General features: G+C 47.7%; 1 pseudogene; it reads right to left on the reverse strand.

Moving 5' to 3' along the window:
• Window positions 1–8,013: 8,013 nt before the first annotated feature.
• LOC147709178 (28S ribosomal RNA) lies at window positions 8,014–8,687 on the reverse strand (annotated as a pseudogene; the record flags this gene model as incomplete).
• Between the last annotated feature and the right edge of the window lie 11,259 nt (window positions 8,688–19,946).

The following is a 19,946-nucleotide window of genomic DNA, read 5'->3' on the forward strand; positions in this document are numbered from 1 at the left end:
GCAACAGTAGGGAAAATGTTGGATAGCGTAGGGGTAAAAATTACTATTCCAACTCCAGAGAGTGCAACAGTAGGGAAAGTGTTGGATAGCGTGGGGGTAAGAATTACTATTCCAACTTCAGAGAGTGCAACAGTAGGGAAAGTGTTGGATAGCGTAGGGGTAAAAATTACTATTCCAACTCCAGGGAGTGCAACAGTAGGGAAAGTGTTGGATAGCGTAGGGGTAAAAATTACTACTCCAACTCCAAAGAGTTCAACAGTAGTGAAAGTGTTGGATAGCGTAGGGGTAAAAATTACTATTCCAACTCCAGAAAGTGCAACAGTAGGGAAAGTGTTGGATAGCGTAGGGGTAAAAATTACTATTCCCACTCTAGAGAGTCCAACAGTAGGAAAAATGTTGGATAGCATAGGGGTAAAAATTACGATTCCAACTCCAGAGAGTGTAACAGTAGGGAAAGTGTTGGCTAGCGTAGAGGTAAAAATTACTATTCCAACTCCAGATAGTGCAAAAGTAGGGAAAGTGTTGGATAGCGTAGGGGTAACATTTACTATTCCCACTCCACAGAGTGCAACAGTAGAGAAAGTGTTGGATAGTGGAGGGGTAAAAATAACTTACAAATAATGAAGATATTTTTTTACAATAATTAATGATTTAATTATTAAATAACAATACATTAATTAACAATACCAATAAATAATTAATAACAAATAATGACCAATTAATAATTAATTAACAATTACATTAATGGTAAATACCAATACATAATAATTATGAAAAATGAATTAGCAAATAATGACTAAATAACAAATAATAATTTTTAATACCAAAACCAATAATTATTAGAAAGTATTTAGCAATTAATAAATAATTAACAATAAATTATTGATAAATACCAATAAATAATCAATACAATTATTAATTAATTAGCAATACAATAATTTTCGAAACAAACAATATTAATTATTAAACATTTATTATCAATTATTAATGAATTATCATTACATTAGGTATCAATTCCCAACAATAAAATAAATAATGACTTATTTAGAATTCAATTACTTCCCACCCTATTCCCCTATAAACTCACAACACACTTTAATAAAAAATTAAAACACTTAAGATAATGACCAATTAATCAATTAATACAAATGAATTACCAATTCATATAAATTAATTACCAATTAATAAGTATTTAACATAAAATTAATTATTAATACCAATAAATCAAAAAAATACTTAATTACAATTAAATGACTTCCCACCATATTCCCATATAAACCCACAACCTGCTACAGAACTAAAACGCTAAATTTTGTTAAAAATAATTAGTAATTCCTAATTTTTTAAAATTAATTTACTTGGTTGGTTGGTTGATTGCTTTATTTCGATATGCAAATATCATAAAAGCAGTACAAAAGTATATATAAAAAGAGCACATCGTAAAAGACTGTACATTTAAAAACAAAGCAGATAAAAAGTGGCAATTTGATCAGAAATAAATTAATTAAAAGGTGAATTAAATTGATATGGACAGTTTTTTGAACGGATCAACCATGCCCATTTTAAAAATTTCGATACAGCACAGACGATGGGAGAGGATGTATCAGTTAGTAAAATCCGTAGAGCCACCAAATGCTGGCGAGTACCCAATTGTCTACAAAGTGGTTTAGCCAGTGGGATCTTGGGCGGGCGTAGTCAGGACATTCAAAAAGGAAGTGGGCCACGGTTTCGGGCCTATTAGTACATAGTGCGCAGTAGCGTGATGCCTGCGCAGGCATATTCCATATAGAGAGGAGGTCAGCTAGAGGTAAAGTGCATAGTCTAAATTTAATAAATGGTGCCAGATCCACAGATATTGTGATTATGTCCAGATAGGGCTCAAAAGCAACAACGTCTTTTATTTTCAGGTAAGCTGCGGTGGAATTGCAGTGACGCTGGTTGCTGATGAGCTTGCCAGAGACCCATTCCCAGTATAGTTTTTTTAAAGTCGCCTTCGGGGGGGCAGAGTGGGTGGACCAACAAGACCCCAATCCTAGGTCCCCTAGGAAAAATTAATTTACTATAAAAATAAATTACTTCCCAACCTATTCCCCTCTAAACCCACAACCTGCTATGGTACTAAAACGCATAATTTACTTTAATTTTTTTTATAACTTCTAAAAATGTTATACATATATTCTAAAACTAGTACAATAATTAACAAAAAATATAAACCAAACATATAAAATACATAATTAAATACGTAACACTAATATAAATATTGATATTAGTAACATTGATATTTTTGCTATCGATATTACTAACTTCGATATTAACAAAAATTATATTTCATATTCTGGTCGACGATATTCTTGATTTCGATATTCTGTCCCTACGACATTTACACCTCGATATTACTGTAGGTCGAAATTAAAAACTCGATATTTAGACTGTACACCATCTGGCTTGTATTATTGACCACTCAATCCTTTGTATTAGTTGTTTTTTCGCAGTTCACGCTGTTTTTTCACCGTTGTGTCACTGCGCCATTCACCGTCACTTGCACGTTCAGTGCACAATTGTGTGTCATGGTTGCCTTTGTAAAATTGTACTGTAGTGCTGATACAACTACGTGCAAATAATATTCTACTCTCTATGAACATTTCTCTTAGTCTCCCTTTCTTCTCCTTCTTTCAGTGATTTATACAAGCCTTGCAATTGTCCTCGCTAATGCTTAGCTTGCTATTGGGCAGCCGATCATTTTTAAGTTTTACCTTTGGGATTTACCATTTGACCTGAGAACAGATCACAAACCTTTGGGCTCAGTATTTTTTGCAAAGATTTGAAAATAACTACCCCTAGAGTTGACAAATGAGTTTTTGGGCTGCAAGGTTTCCAGAGTAAAATGGAGTATGTTCAAGGTGAAAGGAGTAAGCCAGCTGATTTCCTTTATAGGATGCATATAAACTTAAATACTGTAAACATGGACTCAGAGGACTCTGTATTAGCACTTTCTCTTGAAATTAAAGAAAGAGGAGTGAGTGAAAGGCATGTCTGAAGATAAGTGTTAGCCTCTGTAAAGGAGAAAATAGTAATAAGAAGGTTAGAGAAAGCAGAGGATTAGGTAAGGACCTGCAACCACATTGGAACATAAGAAATGAGCTATCCATTTGTGAGGACTTGGTTTTCAGAGCAGGGAAACTAGTTCTGCTTTATGGAGTTTTAGAGCAAATTATTAATCTAGCTCATGAGAGACACTTAGGGAGAGGCTTAACAAAACAAGCATTTGCAATGCAATAGGTCTCGCATTAGGAAAGTTTGAGCTATTGCTCTTGTAAATTACAATTTTTTTATTTATGTGTTGTTTTTGAAAATATCTAAATTAAAATAGCTTTGTCATTTACAATGCCAATAGTTATAACTTTCGCAAATGTGACACCTATAGCATTTGTAATGCACCATGTTTTGTATTTATGTGACTTAGATGTATTGATATTACAAATAACAATGGCTTTTATTTTTTTTAAATATTTAATACTTAAATAAAAGTGATTGTAATTTATAATGGCAATAGCTTAAACTTTTGTAACTAACTTTTGTGAAGATTATGTTCAGTGTATTTTATTGTGACGAAAATCCAGGAACAGAAGTGAAATATTAACATCTTTTTGTGATATTTGTAATAAAACTTGAAACATTGAGAAAACATATTTGAACCAGTGATGCTGTGGTTGCGCTGAGTGATGCCGTTGTTGCGCTGAGTGATGCTGTGGTTGCTCTGAAAGATGCTGTGGTTGTGCTGAGTGGTGCTGTGGTGGTGCTGAGTGATGCTGTGGTGGTGCTGAGTGGTGCTGTAGAGGTGCTGTGGTGGTGCTGAGTGATGCTGTGGTGGTGCTGAGTGGTGCTGTGGTGGTGCTGAGTGATGCTGTGGTGGTGCTGTGGTTGTGCTGAGTGATGCTGTGGTGGTGCTGTAGTTGTGCTGAGTGATGCTGTGGTGGTGCTGAGTGATGCTGTGGTGGTGCTGAGTGATGCTATGGTGGTGCTGAGTGGTGCTGTGAGTAGGTACTTCTGCCCTGGCAAGTGAAGACAGAGAACGTTACCTCTTGTGTGAGAGTGAACCTCAGTACCCTGTGAGTGAAACTGATGCTATGAGTTCCCTGCATGCATGAGAAACGTGCATTCTCGGCTGCCCTGGCTGCCTCCTGCGTGTAATGATTGTACAATGCACTGCTGCGTCTGTGGACTTGAGATAGGGTTTAATTAGAGGTATGTGAGCTGTGTGTATATGGTCTTCTTGGACCACAAGGACTGATGGAGGCACAAAGTGAAATGTTATTACATTTTCTAGGAAATATCAAAATACCCCTCAAACACTGTTGCACATGAACTATGATATGAGCTCATGTCAGTGCCAACATAGACATGCTGGATGCTTGGAAGGAAGGGTGCAGGAGGGGGGTTGGATGGGGTGACAAATATTGAAGCCAGCTACATTCTGTTCTGTCACTGCCTATTTCGTTTTGTTTGTTTATTTCGAGTATGTAATGTTTGTGTGTGTGTGTGTATCACCTATTTACATTGCCCTGTGATTATTTATTTTCCCTTGTGCATTTCGTGTCTTTATCTTTCATTTTGTGTTTATCATCCGTTTGCACTGATTTGTGGCTGTCCGTATTTGAGTCTGTGTTTTGTGCCTATATGAATCTCGGTGTGAGAGAGAGGGTGGGGAGGCAACGAGAGAGAGAGCGCGCGTGTGTCTATGTGTGTGTGTGTGTTTGCATGTCTCTCTTTCGGTACCACGGAAAGATGCAAACAGTAATTGGCTGCCTTTGAAACGGAGCCTGGTAGTGGAGTGTAGGGAGGGGGTGACAGCTGGAGGTGCGAACCAGCTGTAATACGGGAGAGCTGAGGGGGAGGCGAGGGAGTGCAAGGAGCTAGGCAGAGCATGGCGAAATGGAGAGACTACAAGATTGTTTAACGAGGGAAAGAAAAACGTCTGAGGGGATTGGGTGGGTGTTCTGATTTTGGTTTTCATTTGAGAAACTCGGATCACTGCATGTGGTTTTAGATTTGTGACCTGGATAAGAAGTGTGGGAGGGGGGCGCTCGAGCGCGGACTGTTACATAAAAAATGCTGCGGCTCTTTAATATAGCACACATCACAAACTGATTTGCCTACTAGTACTTGAGCAATGGCCGGTGCTATTTCTCCACATTACGTCACTTTTTATATTATCTTAAGAGTTAAAAGTAAGAGTCCACGCTTCAGGAAACAGGACCTGCTGCCTGTAGGTTATACATTTCGCAGAAGAAAGCGCTCAACACCATCAACATATACATACAGATTGCAACTCCACTCTTCAGGCGCCTGCCGGGCGCACTCTAGCATTTTATGAACACCGGTACGGTTGGAGAGTCCCCGCCAAAATCTGGTAGGACAGTTGGTATGGAGGCCCTGGCGACTGACCCTACCACTCCCACCCTGTAATGGCCCCCCAAGCATGTCCTGAGGTGTGAAGATGGTCTTTGAAGGCCGTTTACAGTCTCCCACATGGTTTTCTGGTGTGAGAGCTGGGGTGCCATAAACTCGCCCGTGAGGTGTGAGCTCCCCCTCCCTGTGGCTTTCTTTCATGGAAAGCTGACTCGCAGAATCCCTCGCCCCGTTCAAAAATATTTCAGTGATTTGTTTTGGTTCTGGCTGGTGGGGCCTCAGCCATAAATGAAAGATAAAGGGAGAAACTGCGGCATGGAGCGCAAGGCAGAGGGGGGCTGTAGAGGGGAGAGAGCATGCAAGGGGGGCATACAGTCAAAGACAGAGAGACCGGCAGCAGACTCAGGAGAGAGCATGCGCACGGGAGGGGTAGAGGAGAGAGACAGTCACAGAGAAAGAGAAGCTGAGACAGGAAGTCACAGAGAGAGGCAAGCCAGGCAGTGGTTAGTGAGAGAGGCAGAGACAGGTAGTGGAGTGAGATAGAAGCATAAAGAGAGGAGCGAGGCCAAGTAAAAAAGACAGGCAGACAGAAGGTCAATGGAAGAAAAAGAGAGACAGGCAGTAAAAGAAAGAAAACGAGAGACATTCAGTGCAAGAAAAAAAATGTAGCTGGGAGACAAAGAGGGAATTAGTGGAAGGGATGCGATGTGGGGAGACGACAATAGGATTAGTGGGCTGCAAGCACGCGCACACATCAAGATTAGGCGGGAGGGGGTTCGAATCCCGGGGATGTAATGAAGTCTTGTCTGAGGCGGAAGGTGACGTGGATGGAGGGGCTCGGAGGTGGGAGATGTAGGAGACGTGCGTTTTGGGTAGTGCGGAGTTTGGTAATGCCTCCATTGCGTTGTGTAAAAAAAACGTACACGCTGTGATAGTTATTATTAGCATAAAACATTACTGAGGGCAAAACATTAGAGGAAGAAACAATAGAATTAGTGGGCTGCAAGCACGCGCACACATCAAGATTAGGCGGGAGGGGGTTCGAATCCCGGGGATGTAATGAAGTCTTGTCTGAGGCGGAAGGTGACGTGGATGGAGGGGCTCGGAGGTGGGATATGTAGGAGACGTGCGTTTTGGGTAGTGCGGAGTTTGGTAATGCCTCCATTGCGTTGTATAAAAAACGTGCACGCTGCGATGGTTATTATTAGCATAAAACATTACTGAGGGCAAAACAGTAGAGGAAGAAACAATAGGATTAGTGGGCTGCAAGCACGTGCACACATCAAGATTAGGCGGGAGGGGGTTCGAATCCCGGGGATGTAATGAAGTCTTGTCTGAGGCGGAAGGTGACGTGGATGGAGGGGCTCAGAGGTGGGAGATGTAGGAGACGTGAGTAAGAAAGGTGGCCCTTTGATGTAGCTCATGGCCTGGCGGCCATGAAAACAAGCAATTAGAGGGGAGGAGAAGGGAGGCCAGCGCGCACTGCGCACGCTGGAGAAGCCTGTGGGAGGGAAGCTGATGGCTTTGAGGTGGGGAAATGCGTGTGCTTGTGGTCACGTGATTTCACGTGAACTGTTGGAAAACCGCACTCACAATCCGCCTGGTTTAACTTTCTGGTTTCACCCCAATAGGTCTCTCTGTGAGACCTAAATAGACTTAGATATGAATATTTGTTCCCCTACCTGGACTCCCTCATAGAAGAAAAAGTAAGGGAATACTATACATGTAGCATGAGTGACAAATCCAAGCAGGTACATAAAGCCCTGCTTAGGACAAAATGGGGTTGGATATTGTAGGTCCTATAAAAACTTTGGGAGTCCAGAACAAGTATATTTTAACTAGGAGTGGGCAGAAAACTCTGCTCCGCCAGCGGAGTGCATAAAGCCAGCCAGATAAGCTCCTCAGCCCGGTCCCTGCTTCTGAAAGCAGCCATGCAGGGGAGAGCCCCAGTGGACCCCCTTCCCCAGCACCCGGACCCTAGGCTGGCTTGTAGGATGGGGGGCTGGCACACCCCTGGCCCTGCTGGATGGAGCACAAGCCCCGGGCCCGGTCCCATCTTCCGAACCCTAGCCAGGCCTGGGAGAGCATCCTCGGGCCCTGATGGACCCCCGTCCCTAGAACCCAGACCCTCAGCTGGCTTGCAGAATGGGGGGCTCCGGCACCCGGGGACACTGGGACAGAGCAGAAGCCCCGGGCTCCGCTTCTGAACCCTAGCCAGGCCGGGGTGAGCCTCCCCAGGCCCCGTTGGACCCCCGTCCCAGTGCCTGGATCGTCTGTTGGCTTGCAGGACGTGGGCTCCCGCACCGTGGGATGGAGCACAAGCCCTGTGCCCGGTCCCAGCTTCTGAACACTTGCCAGGCGGGGAGAGCCTCCCAGGGGATCCCGCCAGCTTCTCCGAGATCGTTTGCGTTACCGCAATCAGGTTGGGCATCCGAACCCGACTCCCTTTCGATCGGCTGAGGGCAACGGCGGCCATCGCCCGTCCCTTCTGAATGGCGCTCACCCGTCTCATAGGACCGACTGACCCATGTTCAACTGCTGTTCACATGGTACCCTTCTCCACTTCGGCCTTCAAAATTCTCATTTAAATATTTGCTACTACCACCAAGATCTGCACCCGCAGCGGCTCCACCCGGGCCCTCACCCCAGGCTTCTGTGCATACCGCAGCGGCCCTCCTACTCGTCGCTGCTTAGCCCCCGCGGCTCTCAGCGCTGGCGACGGCCGTGTATGGGCCAGACGCTCCAGCAACATCCATTTTCAGGGCTAGTTGATTCGGCAGGTGAGTTGTTACACACTTCTTAGCGGATTCTGACTTCCATGGCCACCATCCTGCTGTCTATATGAACCAACACCTTTTCTGGGGTCTGATGAGCGTCGGCATCGGGCGCCTTAACCCTGCGTTCGGTTCATCCCGCAGCACCAGTTCTGCTTACCAAAAGTGGCCCACTAGGCACTCACATTCCATGCCCAGCTCCACACCAGCGAGCCGGGCTTCTTACCCATTTAAAGTTTGAGAATAGGTTGAGATTGTTTCTGCCTCAAGACCTCTAATAATTCGCTTTACAGGACAAAACTGGGGCCTTCGAGCTCCAACTATCCTGAGGGAAACTTCAGAGGGAACCAGATACTAGATGGTTCGATTCATTTTTCGCCCCTTTACCCAGGTCGGACGACCGATTTGAACGTCAGGACCCCTACGAAGCGCCACCAGAGATTCCTCTGGCTTCGCCCTGCCCAGGCATAATTCAGCATCTTTTGGGTCCCGCGGACACCTTGACAAGCAGGGGAGGCCTGCACGGGACTGACGGACCCCTGTCCTGGGCCCTTGGTAGAGCAGCAGGCCCGGGGATGGGGCCCAGGGCTGGAGCACCCAACCCGGGCCCGGTGGGGCCCCTGGAACCAGCCGGGGCTCCCAGGCTCAGAGGCATTGGGGTAGCCTCCCAGGGCCCGCCGGACACCATCCCAGGCACCCTGCCACACAGCAGGACCGAGGACAGAGCCTGGGGTGGGGAGGCCACCCTCCACGGGGCCCTCAGGGGCCCAGCCAGAGCTCCTGAACCCAGCCAAGCAAGGGAGGCTCCCCGGGCACCACAGAACTCTGTCCCAGGCCTTTGGCAGAGCGGCAGGCTAGGGGAAAGGAGACAGGGCCCAGGGCCGGAGCACCTGACCTGGGGCCCAGCGGGCCCCTGGACCCAGCCGGGGCTCCCAGGCCCAGAGGCACAAGGGAAGCCCCCTGGGCCTGCCGGGAAGCATCCCGGGAACTCTGCCATGCAGCAGGACTGAGGACAGAGCCCAGGTTGGGGAGGCCACCCCCCACCGGGACCCTAAGGGGCCCCGGATGGAGCTACTGAACCCCAGCCAAGTAAGGGAAGGCTTCCTGGGCACCACAGAACCCGGTCCCAGGACTTTGGCAGAGCGGCAGGCCGGGAGATGGGCCCAGGGCCAGAACACCTGACCCGGGGCCCAACGGGCCCCTGGTACCAGCCGGGGCAGATTGTACCAACCAGAACTCCCAGAGGTTCAGAGGAAGCCTCCCCAGGCCCACTGGACACCATCCCGGATACCCTGCCACGCAGCAGTACTGAGGACAGAGCCCGGGGTGGAGAAACCACCCTCCCCAGGGCCCTCAGGGGCCCTGGCCAGAGCTCCTGAACACAGCCAAGCAATGGGAGGATCCATGGGCACAACAGAACCCTGTTCCAGGCCTTTGGCAGAGCAACTGACTGGGGGATGGGGCCCAGGGCTGGAGAACACGACCCGGGCCCAGCAAGGCCCCTGGACCCAGCCGGGGCTTCCAGGCTCAGAGGTGCAGGGGAAGCCTCCACAGGCCCACAGGACACCATCCTGAGCATCCTGCCATGCGGCAGGACTGAGGACAGAGCTCGGGGTGGGGAGGCTGCCCTCCCCAGGGCCCCTGTGAGCCCCTGAACCCAGCCAAGCAGGGGGATGCTCCCCGGCACAAGGGACCCCGTCCTGGGCCTTTGGGGGATGGCAGCATGGGGGAGGGGGCCCAAGGCTGGAGCATCCAAACTGGGGCCTGGCAGGACCCATGGACCCAGCAGGTGCTCCCGGGCCCGGAGGTGCAAGGGAAGCCTCCACGGGCCCGTGGGAGCCCGTCCTGGGCACCCTGCCATGCAGCAGGACTGAGGACAGTGCCCGGGGTGGGGAGTATTATTTTTAAAGGAACAAGGGGACCCAAGGCGCAATAAGCTAAGGACCATGGGTAGGTACTATATTGTCAAGAACAGTGGTCCTTAGAGTAACAAACCAATAAAGGAAAGAATAAATATAAACCAAATGGAAATATATTTAGGGGAATTGTCCAGCCGGACGATTTATTTCCCTGATACAAAAATAATATTATAACAAATATAACACTGGGTGTGATAGAAACGGGGCACCGTCCGGTGTCCGACTAACACACTGAAAGAACATACAACATACACAATAACAGGCAATAGCAAGACATCCGATTAGAGTCAGACATATACCAGACAATCTAAAGTATACACATATGCAAGAAAAATTATATACACATTTGTTGCATTTAGTGTAATGTGTCGACGACGTTTCGAACCATACTTAATAAAGGTTCATCCTCAGGACAGAGGGTAATTGCCTTAAAGTTACACATTTGCGAATATATCACAATAGTGTGGCACTCTGAAAGGAAAATTCCTTAAACTTGATAGTTTTGCTTAAAAGCAAATGCCAAAATAAATCGTAAAAGAGTGCCCTCGGTACTATGGTCCGAAAAGGATGGTCACGGTACCATGGTCTGGAAAAACTGGGAGCAAGGCCTCAATGGGGGTTCTTGCTTGCACCGGTGATCAGCGCGGCGTCTCCGTGCAATGCGGGCTCCACCCACCCCGGGGCCCCTGGGAGTCCCTAAACCCAGCCAAGCAGAGGAAGGCTCCCCATGCCCACAGGACCCAATTCGCTGCAGCCTGCCATGATGGACCCTGGGCTGGGGCGCCATCCTGGCCCATCTAGCTTCCAGCTGAGGACCACTAGGCTGAGAGAGGCGCCGGAATACCCTGTCCCTAGTAATCTGGAGGAAGGTTATCCCCGTTTCTGGTAACCTGTGCGCACTGCGAGACTCAGGGGACCCTAGGCACAGACGCGTCCGACCTCCTGGAGCCCTGTCTGGGATTTGGGATGCAAAAGAGCCCTCTTCGGGATTTCTAGGGCAGCCCGGCCATCTGGTCGCCCCATTTGAAAGCATTGCGTGTGACCAGATGGCCGAGGAGAAAGGTGCGACCAGATGGCCGGGACCGAAAGGACTCCCATTGGCCCGCCTCAAGCCTTCGCGGTTGGGCTCCCGCCTGCCCTTGCAGGGCTCGGGGGCTCCGCTTCCCGGGGGGCTTGGGGACCCCGGCTGGGCCTCAGGCAAGGGGTGGACCACTGCTGCTCAGAGAACATAAGATCAGCACTGGACAGCATGTCCCAGTGCACAGTCTAAAAACCAGCAATACAATTCAGCAGAAAATGGGTAAGTCCACGCAAAAATGGGCATTTTTTAACAGGAGCTAAAAGCTTCCGTCCAATTAAATCTGAACTCAAGGTAATCAAAAAGTAGGTGGAGCCAAAACCCCTCTTTCAGTCGTCATAAAATGTCAAATGTATACGAAATTGCAGTGGCAAAACAATAAGCAAGCCTTTCTAAAACTTCATAGCAAGGATTTTCAGAATGTCAAGTCAAGTCAAGTCATAGAATTTATATAGCGCACTACCTACCCAGAGGGTCTCAAGGCGCTTAGGGAGGGGAGGAGGATTACTTGTCAAATATCCATGTTTTAAGTTGCTTTCTGAATGCTAGGTGGTTCTGGGTAAGGCGAAGGTGGGTGGGAAGTGAGTTCCAGGTTTTAGCTGCCAGGTAGGAGAAGGATCTACCTCCCATGGTGGTCTTGTTGATGCGAGGTACAGTAGCGAGGGCTTGGCTGGAAGATCGTAGTTGGCGGGAGGGGGTGTAGAAGGACAGTCGTGAGTTGAGGCATTCTGGTCCGATTTCGTAGAGTGCTTTGTGTGCGTGGGTTAGAAGACGGAAAGTGATCCTCTTATTGACGGGTAGCCAGTGGAGGTTTTTCAGGTGACCAGAGATGTGTTCGTTGCGCGGGATGTCTAATATGATCCTGGCTGAGGCGTTTTGGATTCGTTGGAGTTTTTTCTGGAGTTTAGCGGTAGTACCTGCGTAGAGGGTGTTACCGTAGTCCAGTCGGCTCGTGACCAGAGCATGGGTGACTGTTTTTCTGGTTTCGGTGGGGATCCAGCGAAATGTTTTTTTGAGCATGCGAAGAATGTTGAAGCAGGATGAGGAGACGGCGCTGACTTGTCTGCTCATTGAAAGTGAAGAATCCAGGATGACGCCTAGGTTCCGTGCATGGTCTGTCGGGATGGGTGCTTTTCCAAGGGCTTCCGGCCACCAGGAGTCGTCCCATGCAGAGGGGGATGAACCTAAGATGAGGACTTCTGTTTTATCTGAGTTCAGTTTCAGACGGCTATGTTTCATCCATTCGGCGACTTCTTTCATTCCTTCGTGTAGGTTAGTTTTGGCGGTGCTGGGGTCATTGGTGAGTGAAAGGATCAGTTGAGTGTCATCCGCGTAGGAGATGATGTTGAGGTTGTGTTGGCGGGCGATGGCCGCGAGGGGGCTCATGTATACGTTGAAGAGGGTGGGACTGAGTGAGGATCCTTGTGGTACGCCACAGATGACTTCAGTGGCCTCGGACTTGAATGGTGGAAGGCGGACTCTCTGGGTTCTTCCGGTGAGGAACGAGGTGATCCATTCAAGTGCTTTTCCTTGTATTCCGATGTTTCTAAGGCGTTGTAAAAGGGTGCTGTGGCAGACTGTGTCGAAGGCTGCAGAGAGGTCGAGGAGGATGAGGGCGACTGTGTCTCCATTGTCCAGTAGAGTTCGAATGTCGTCTGTTGCTGCGATGAGGGCGGTCTCAGTGCTGTTTTTTGCTCGGAAGCCAGACTGTGAGGAGTCGAGGGATTTGTTGGCTTCGAGGAAAGCGGCGAGCTGGTTGTTGACAGCTTTCTCGATGACTTTGGCCGGGAAAGGAAGGAGCGAGATGGGGCGGTAATTTTTGAGTTCGGTGGGGTCCGCTGTGGGTTTTTTCAGAAGGGCGCTGAGTTCAGCGTGTTTCCAGCTTTCCGGGAAGGTGGCGGAGTTGAAGGAGCAGTTGATGACGTCTCGGAGGTGCGGTGCTATGACGAAGTCTGCTTTGTTGAAGATGTGGTGAGGACATGGATCTGTGGGGGATCCTGAGTGGATGGAGTTCATCAGGCGGATGGTGTCCTCAGTGGATATTGGGTTCCAGTTGTTAAGGGTGTTCAAGGGGGGTGAACGTTCAGCATATGGTTGGGTGGGTTGGTCTCCGAGTTTGTTGTTGAAGCTGTTGTGGATGTCTGCAATTTTGTTGTGGAAGAATAGAGCCAGGGAGTCGCAGAGGGCTTGAGAGGGGGTGATGTCGTTGGAGTTGGCCGAGGGATTGGTAAATTCCTTGACGATGTTGAAAAGTTCCTTGCTGTTGTGGGCGTTGTTGTCTAGTCGATCCTTGAATGCTGTTTTCTTGGCCTTTCGGATAAGTTGGTGGTGTATGCGGGTGGCGTTTTTGAAGGTGTCCTTGGTGCTAGTGGTTGGGTCTTTTTTCCAGGCCTTTTCAAGGGAGCGGCAGAGTTTCTTGGACCTCTTAAGATCATCGTTGAACCATGAGGCCTTCTTGCTGCCAGGTCTGCTTTGACGTTTTTTCAGTGGTGCTAGGATGTCGGCGCTGTTGGATAACCATAGGGTGAAGTTGGCGGCGGCTTGGTCTGGGTTCGAAGTGTGGGCTGGGGTGTTTAGAAGGAGCGATGAGGAGATCTGGTCGATGGTGATTTTGTTCCAGTTTCTTTGCAGAGTTGGTTGGGGGTGGTTGATGGTTTTAGGCTTGTTGTAGGTAAAGTGAACGCAGCTGTGGTCAGTCCAAAGGGGAGCCGTAGTGTGGCTGAAGGAGACGTGATTGCTGGAGGTGAAAATAGGGTGGAGAGTATGACCTGCGATGTGGGTGGGGGAAGTGACCAGTTGTTTAAGTCCGAGGTTGGCGAGGTTGTCCAAGAGGGTGGTGGTGTTGCGGTCGTTGATCTTTTCAAGGTGAAAGTTGAGGTCTCCCAGAAGGATGTATTCTTTGGAGGGGAGCGCGTGTGGAGTGATGAAGTCCGTGATATCTTCACTGAATTGTGCGCGGGGTCCTGGTGGTCTGTATAGGAGGGTGCCTCTGAGTGTGGTCTTGGGGTCGATGTGGATCTGGAAGTGAAGGTGTTCAGAGTTGGCGAGATTGACATCTGAGCTGGTTGAGATGTGGATGGATTTCTTATGGACGATAGCGATTCCTCCTCCTGTGTGGCCGGTGCGGTCCTTGCGAATGATCTTATAGTCTTCCGGGATGGCGATGGTGATGTCTGGGGCGGAGGAAGCGTTCATCCATGTTTCTGTTAGGAAGGCGACGTCTGGGGAGATGGTGTCTAGTAGGTTCCATAGGTCAATGGCGTGCCTGTGGACCGATCGGGTGTTGAGCAGGATGCATTGTAGGTTGTTGGGGTCGGGAATCAGAGGAGTGAGCGTAGCGGAGTTGGTGACGGTCCCGATGAATTTGCAGGAATTGCAGGAGAAGGGTCCATGGGTGTGTCCAGGAGCGGCTTGGACGCAGTTGGGGGCGCGACCGGGGTTGAGGGCTAGGAGGGTGGTGGCATCGTAGGTAATGCGGGCGGGCTGGGCAAAAGTTTGCCATAGGAGTAAAAAACTCCAAAATGATTTGCCTACTATGCTAATCTGTGCGGTACACAGTAACAAAATAATTATCTACAAGTTTTAACACAGTGTAATGCAAGGGCGTGTCCAAGATGGCGGCTGGGATGGTCATTTAAATGCAAGCTTTGGCCAGCCATGTCCAGATATCCGCAGCCATCCCTCCACAGATTCCTTCTATGGTGGGACGGAGCCTATCTGCCTAATACTGCATCCATTGGCATCTGTGGAGCTCTGCGGTCTGTGGTCCGACACTTGCCGTAATTGGGAGAACTAGCGGCACAGCTCTGAGTGAGGTGTGGAGAACGGAGTGAGGTGGGGATGTGGTGAAAGTGACTGCATCCCTACGATAATCAAAGAAAAAGGTTGAAGAAGGTAGGCCCACCGAAGATGACCCAACAGCTGCAGCAAGAGGGAGTTTGGCCATCCGGAGATGGCGGTAGACCCAGCGACCTATCCCTCATGGTTCGGTAGAACATGAAGCGACATTGCCGATATCATCCAGCAGCATTGAGCAGGGTGGAAGCAAGGTGAGAGGGAACACGCTTCAGAACTAGCTGAGGACCAGGGCCGTAGTTGGGGACAAGTGGACGGTCATTTACATGCCACTGGAAGAGGGACTTGGAAGTGCACACTTCAGAGGCCAAAACATCTGCTGGCACATGCATCAAGAAAGGATTTTGCGAGTCCTTAATTGCAAATATTATGGATTTGCAATTAAGAGTCGCAAAATGCTATGCATGTAGGAATCGCTATAATAATAGCGATTCCTACACATTCCTTATTTGCGACTCGCAAATAAGGAAAAGCTTTCCCTTCATTCCTATGTGCCTACAGGCCCATAGGAATGAATGGGAAATTGTGCATGCAATTTCAGGGTGCAAGAGTGTTAAAAGGACACCCTGTTGCACCCCTGGAATTGGCCTGTGCACATATGTTGCGCACACATATGCCCTAAGGGCATGTGTGTGCGCAACATGAAACCTTGAAAAATGCACGAAAGTGCTTTTTCAAAGGTTTTGCAAATTACCATGAAGTTCAACTTCATGGTAATTTGCGCCCCCTATTAGCGAAATCGCTATTTTTTTACTTTAATGCATTGCATTTAAGGAATCTCAATATGGGATTCCTTAAATGCAATCGCAATTTAAGTAATCGCAATTTATAGATAACTTAAATTGCGATTTTTGCTATTGGGATGATGCATCCCAAATGCAAAAATACTGGTTGCAAAGGGGCAGATTCTGAGAATCTGCCCGTTTGCGACTGTTTTTTTCTTTGATGCATGTGCCTGCTTGTGTTCTATCTCTGGCATATATTGGGAGTGGTGTGGGTGGAGATTTGGACCTCTGCTTTTCTGGACTGGCTGCTAATAGCAATCGGAGGGGGGAAATAAAAACCACAGGCTCTCTCAATGCTAATGTACATCTACCTCACCATCCTTGCTTTATGCGATTTGTCATTCTTTTTCCCTCCTCACACAGGGGATTTGCCTTTCTGCCACTTTGCTTGGATTGTATGTCCTGATGCTTAGAGGCTGGGTAGGAGGCTTTAATGATGCCACCTGCCTCTTGCTGGGTGGGTTCACACAGAACTGCATTTGAGCATGTAGATGCAATCATGATCAAAGCCACAACTAGCAAGATTAGCAAAGGGGCCTGACAAGACTGCGCCCCACAATTGACCACGGACATCCACCACATGCATCAGCTGTGGATAATCCTCCTTCAGGGTCACACAGAGGAATTTGTGGAACTCCTGGCTGCTGTAAGTAGTCGCAAAACATTTCAGGAGCCCAAGTTGGCCACCTTTATGACAGTGGTGGGGTTTCTTTGGGGAGACCACAAAAAGCTTAAATTCAGAGTGAAGGACACGGAGTCAGAGCTGATGACCATTCGCCCCTAGGTGGCTAACCAGCATCAACACATGGTTGCTTCAGAAAGAGGTGGAAGTGTTACTTGTCAGGGTGGACGATATGGAGGATCACTCATGGAAAAATAATACATGTCTCTGTCGTTTCGGAGAGCGAAAGTGTGGATCTTGAATGGGCGGATGACAGAAACCTAGCCAGCTCTGCACCTCTTAAAGAAGAGGAGAATAGCCTGTTACTGTCAGGGGGAGAGAATACAGTTTGAAAAGCACAAGAGGTGCCTTGTCTATTTAACGCAAAGCCAGGGCGGGTAACAAACAATGATGGGTCACCAATCTTAGACTCCTCTACTACAGCTCAAGCTGGTGGGACAAATGACAGTAGAGGGGGCCCAGGGCCCTATCTTTGAAGAAACTGATAATGTCATTACCCTTACTACGATATACCAGGCCATCATGTCACACCGAGAGGAGACGAATGCGGAGAGCCTGCGTGTCCATGGCGCAGTGAGTAAACTACTGAACACGGTGCGGCGCGTGGCTAAATCATGTACCGAGCTGTCCGCAAGAATTGGAGAAGCTGAAGGAAGAATTTCCTCAATGGAGGATGACTTTGCTTCGCAGAAGTCTGACGTCTTCGCCCTTCATTTAATCCGTGATGACATAAATTGGAAATTAACTGACATTGAAAACAGGTCAAGGAGAAACAATCTGCATGTACTTGGCATCCCTGAAGGATCAGAAGGGAAAGACATCCGTCAATTTGTAATTTAATTATGTACTGAAGCCTTTCCTGAGTTAACCGAGTGGAAATGGGAGCTTGAGCTCCAAAGGGTGCACAGATTTCCTTTTCCGGTGACGGAGGGTTTCAAAGGGGCAGAGGCCAAGCCAAGGGCAATACTGATCTGCTTGAGCAATTTCTTACTCCGTGAGCACCTATATGATCTAGCAAGGTCTGATGGCAAGCGAAAAGCTAAGGGCTGTGAGTTTTTTGTGCGCCCTGACTACTGCCAGGCCACTGTACAACTAAGGTGGCATCTGCGTCAACTCATCTCGCCATTGCAAGCGAAAGGGGCGCAAGCTTTCCTACGAAATCCCTCCAAGCTCAAGGTTATTTATAAAGAAAAAATGTTATTCTTTACTTCCGAGATAGCTGCAAAGGAATTTTTGGGGACACTGTAAGGGATAATGCGCTTCTGTGGTAGCATGTAAGCTTTCTTTACGATACCTTATTTTGGTGCTTATTCAGGGGGACAGGGGGCGGGGAAGGCACTCACTCCCTTCTCTTCATCACCAATTGGGACTATTCAGTCCCTCTGCTTCATTTGGGTGCGTTCAGGGGAAGGTGGGGGGGTGTAGGAGTAGTAGTAGGGAGGTGGGTGTGGGGGGGTTCTTGGGGCAAGGAACGCAAGGAACGTAAGGTATACAATGGTGGAGTGGACGCACCTGAAAGTGAGCAAGTCATGGTCCAATAAATGCATATCAGCTACATACTGCTTTTCTGAGTTTTTAGCGGCAGCAAGCAGCATATATATTAACACGTGGGGACAGAAATTGTGGGTTCTCTCAATTACGATAAAACAATTTTTGTTTAAAGATGGGTAAATTCGCCATTTGCTCATGGAATGTTTGTGGACTGAATAATAGAAAAAAAGAGGAATTATGGCTTATATCCTCAAACAATGAGGGTAGAACTGGTATGTGTTCAAGAAACACATATGGCTTGGAACAATAGGGCCTGGCTGAAAGATCTGGGTTTTGAACTTTTGTGTTGTACACGGCAAGAGTCGACTACAAGAGGGGTTGCTATCTTGAAGAAATACGGGTGGGGCGAGTGTAAACATGTTAAGGTGGATCAATATGGTCGGTGGGTGATTATCAAGTTGAGGATTGATGGCCTTTTAGTTACTATTTGTTCACTGTACGGTCCCAATTATGACGATCCCGATATGTTGAACAATATTAGCATTGAATTGGCTTCCTGGCCATCCCCTTTAATCCTTTGCGGGGACTTCAATCTACACATGTGAGGAGATAAAGACATTCATAGTAATCTCCGGTATGAAGGGAAAAAGAATAAGGTTTTTAAAGCTACCAAGGGTCTTCTTAATGATTTTGGTGTAGTAGATGTTTGGTGGTTGAAAAAACTGGGTGACCCAGGTTACACATTTTATTCTGCCCCTCATCAGAAACATGCTCGACTCGAATTTTTTTTTTACATCTATAGAACTGTTGACTAGTGCCAGGATCAACACTCAACCTAAAATAATATCGGATCACAATCCGATTATTTTGGAGTTAGAAACAGAAATGTTGCACAAACCTTGGACGTTCGAGCGTCAGCTGCTAGTTGACCCTGCCTATCATGAACAAATGTCTAAATGGATAGCAGAGTTTTTAAAATTTTATTGTGGATCTGCCCCAGTGGGTATGGTATGGGACGTGTTTAAGGTCGGAGTGCGTGGAGAGTCCCTTAGCTATTCCATTAATAAACAACGCAGATTGAGGGCAGAACAGGTCGATGAGTTGAACAAACTGCGAGTTTTGGAAACAAAGTTTATGTTGGCAGTCAGTACTAGTCAGGTTTATGAACAAATGGCGAAAGATTAGGATATTCAAAAAATGAGGGTGTACCAAATCTATGCCACTAAGTTCGCGGCCCAGATTGTAGTACATCGCTCTGACCTTTATGAGATAGGAAAGAATTTGGGCCGGTTACTTGCCAAAAGGTTATGGCAGAAAGAGGTAGCTAGGAGGGTTGACTCAATTCAGGATGAGCATGGGCAAATCCACACAGAAGCCGCAAAAGTATTGGAGATTTTTAATACATTTCATAGTCAGCTTTACTTAAATGAGGATACCATGGAAATAGAATGGAAAATAGCAGGGTTTTGGGGGGATAAAGAGTTTCCTAAATTAACTCCTGAAAAAAAGGAAGAGCTAGAGGCCGATATCTATTATGAGGAACTCGAGGCAGTAATATTATCGCTCGCGGTATGTAAGGCGGTGGGACCACATGGGATCCCGCTGGAATTTTCTAGAACTTTCCTGTCGGTCTTAAAAGAGCAAATGCTGGTGACGTTCCTGAGTGCACAAAGGGGATTAGCCCCACTGTTCGGGCCGAAATCAATAATAACGGTGATCTTAAAAAAAGATAAACCCCCTTTTTACCATCCTCTTCCAGACCTTTATCATTAATCAACGCCGACAGTAAAATCTATTCCAAAATCTTAGCCGTCCGTCTTTCAAGGATTATTTCAACTCTGGTATCACCATTTCAGCATGGGTTCATACCCGGCCGTGACACGACTGATCACGTGCGGCGTGTGATAGCTTTGATGGACTGGGCAGAAGCTACGAAGACCTCTATTGGAATCA

This window comes from Lissotriton vulgaris, chromosome 6 (genome assembly GCF_964263255.1).
Source record: "Lissotriton vulgaris chromosome 6, aLisVul1.2, whole genome shotgun sequence".
NCBI classification, from domain to species: Eukaryota; Metazoa; Chordata; class Amphibia; order Caudata; family Salamandridae; genus Lissotriton; species Lissotriton vulgaris.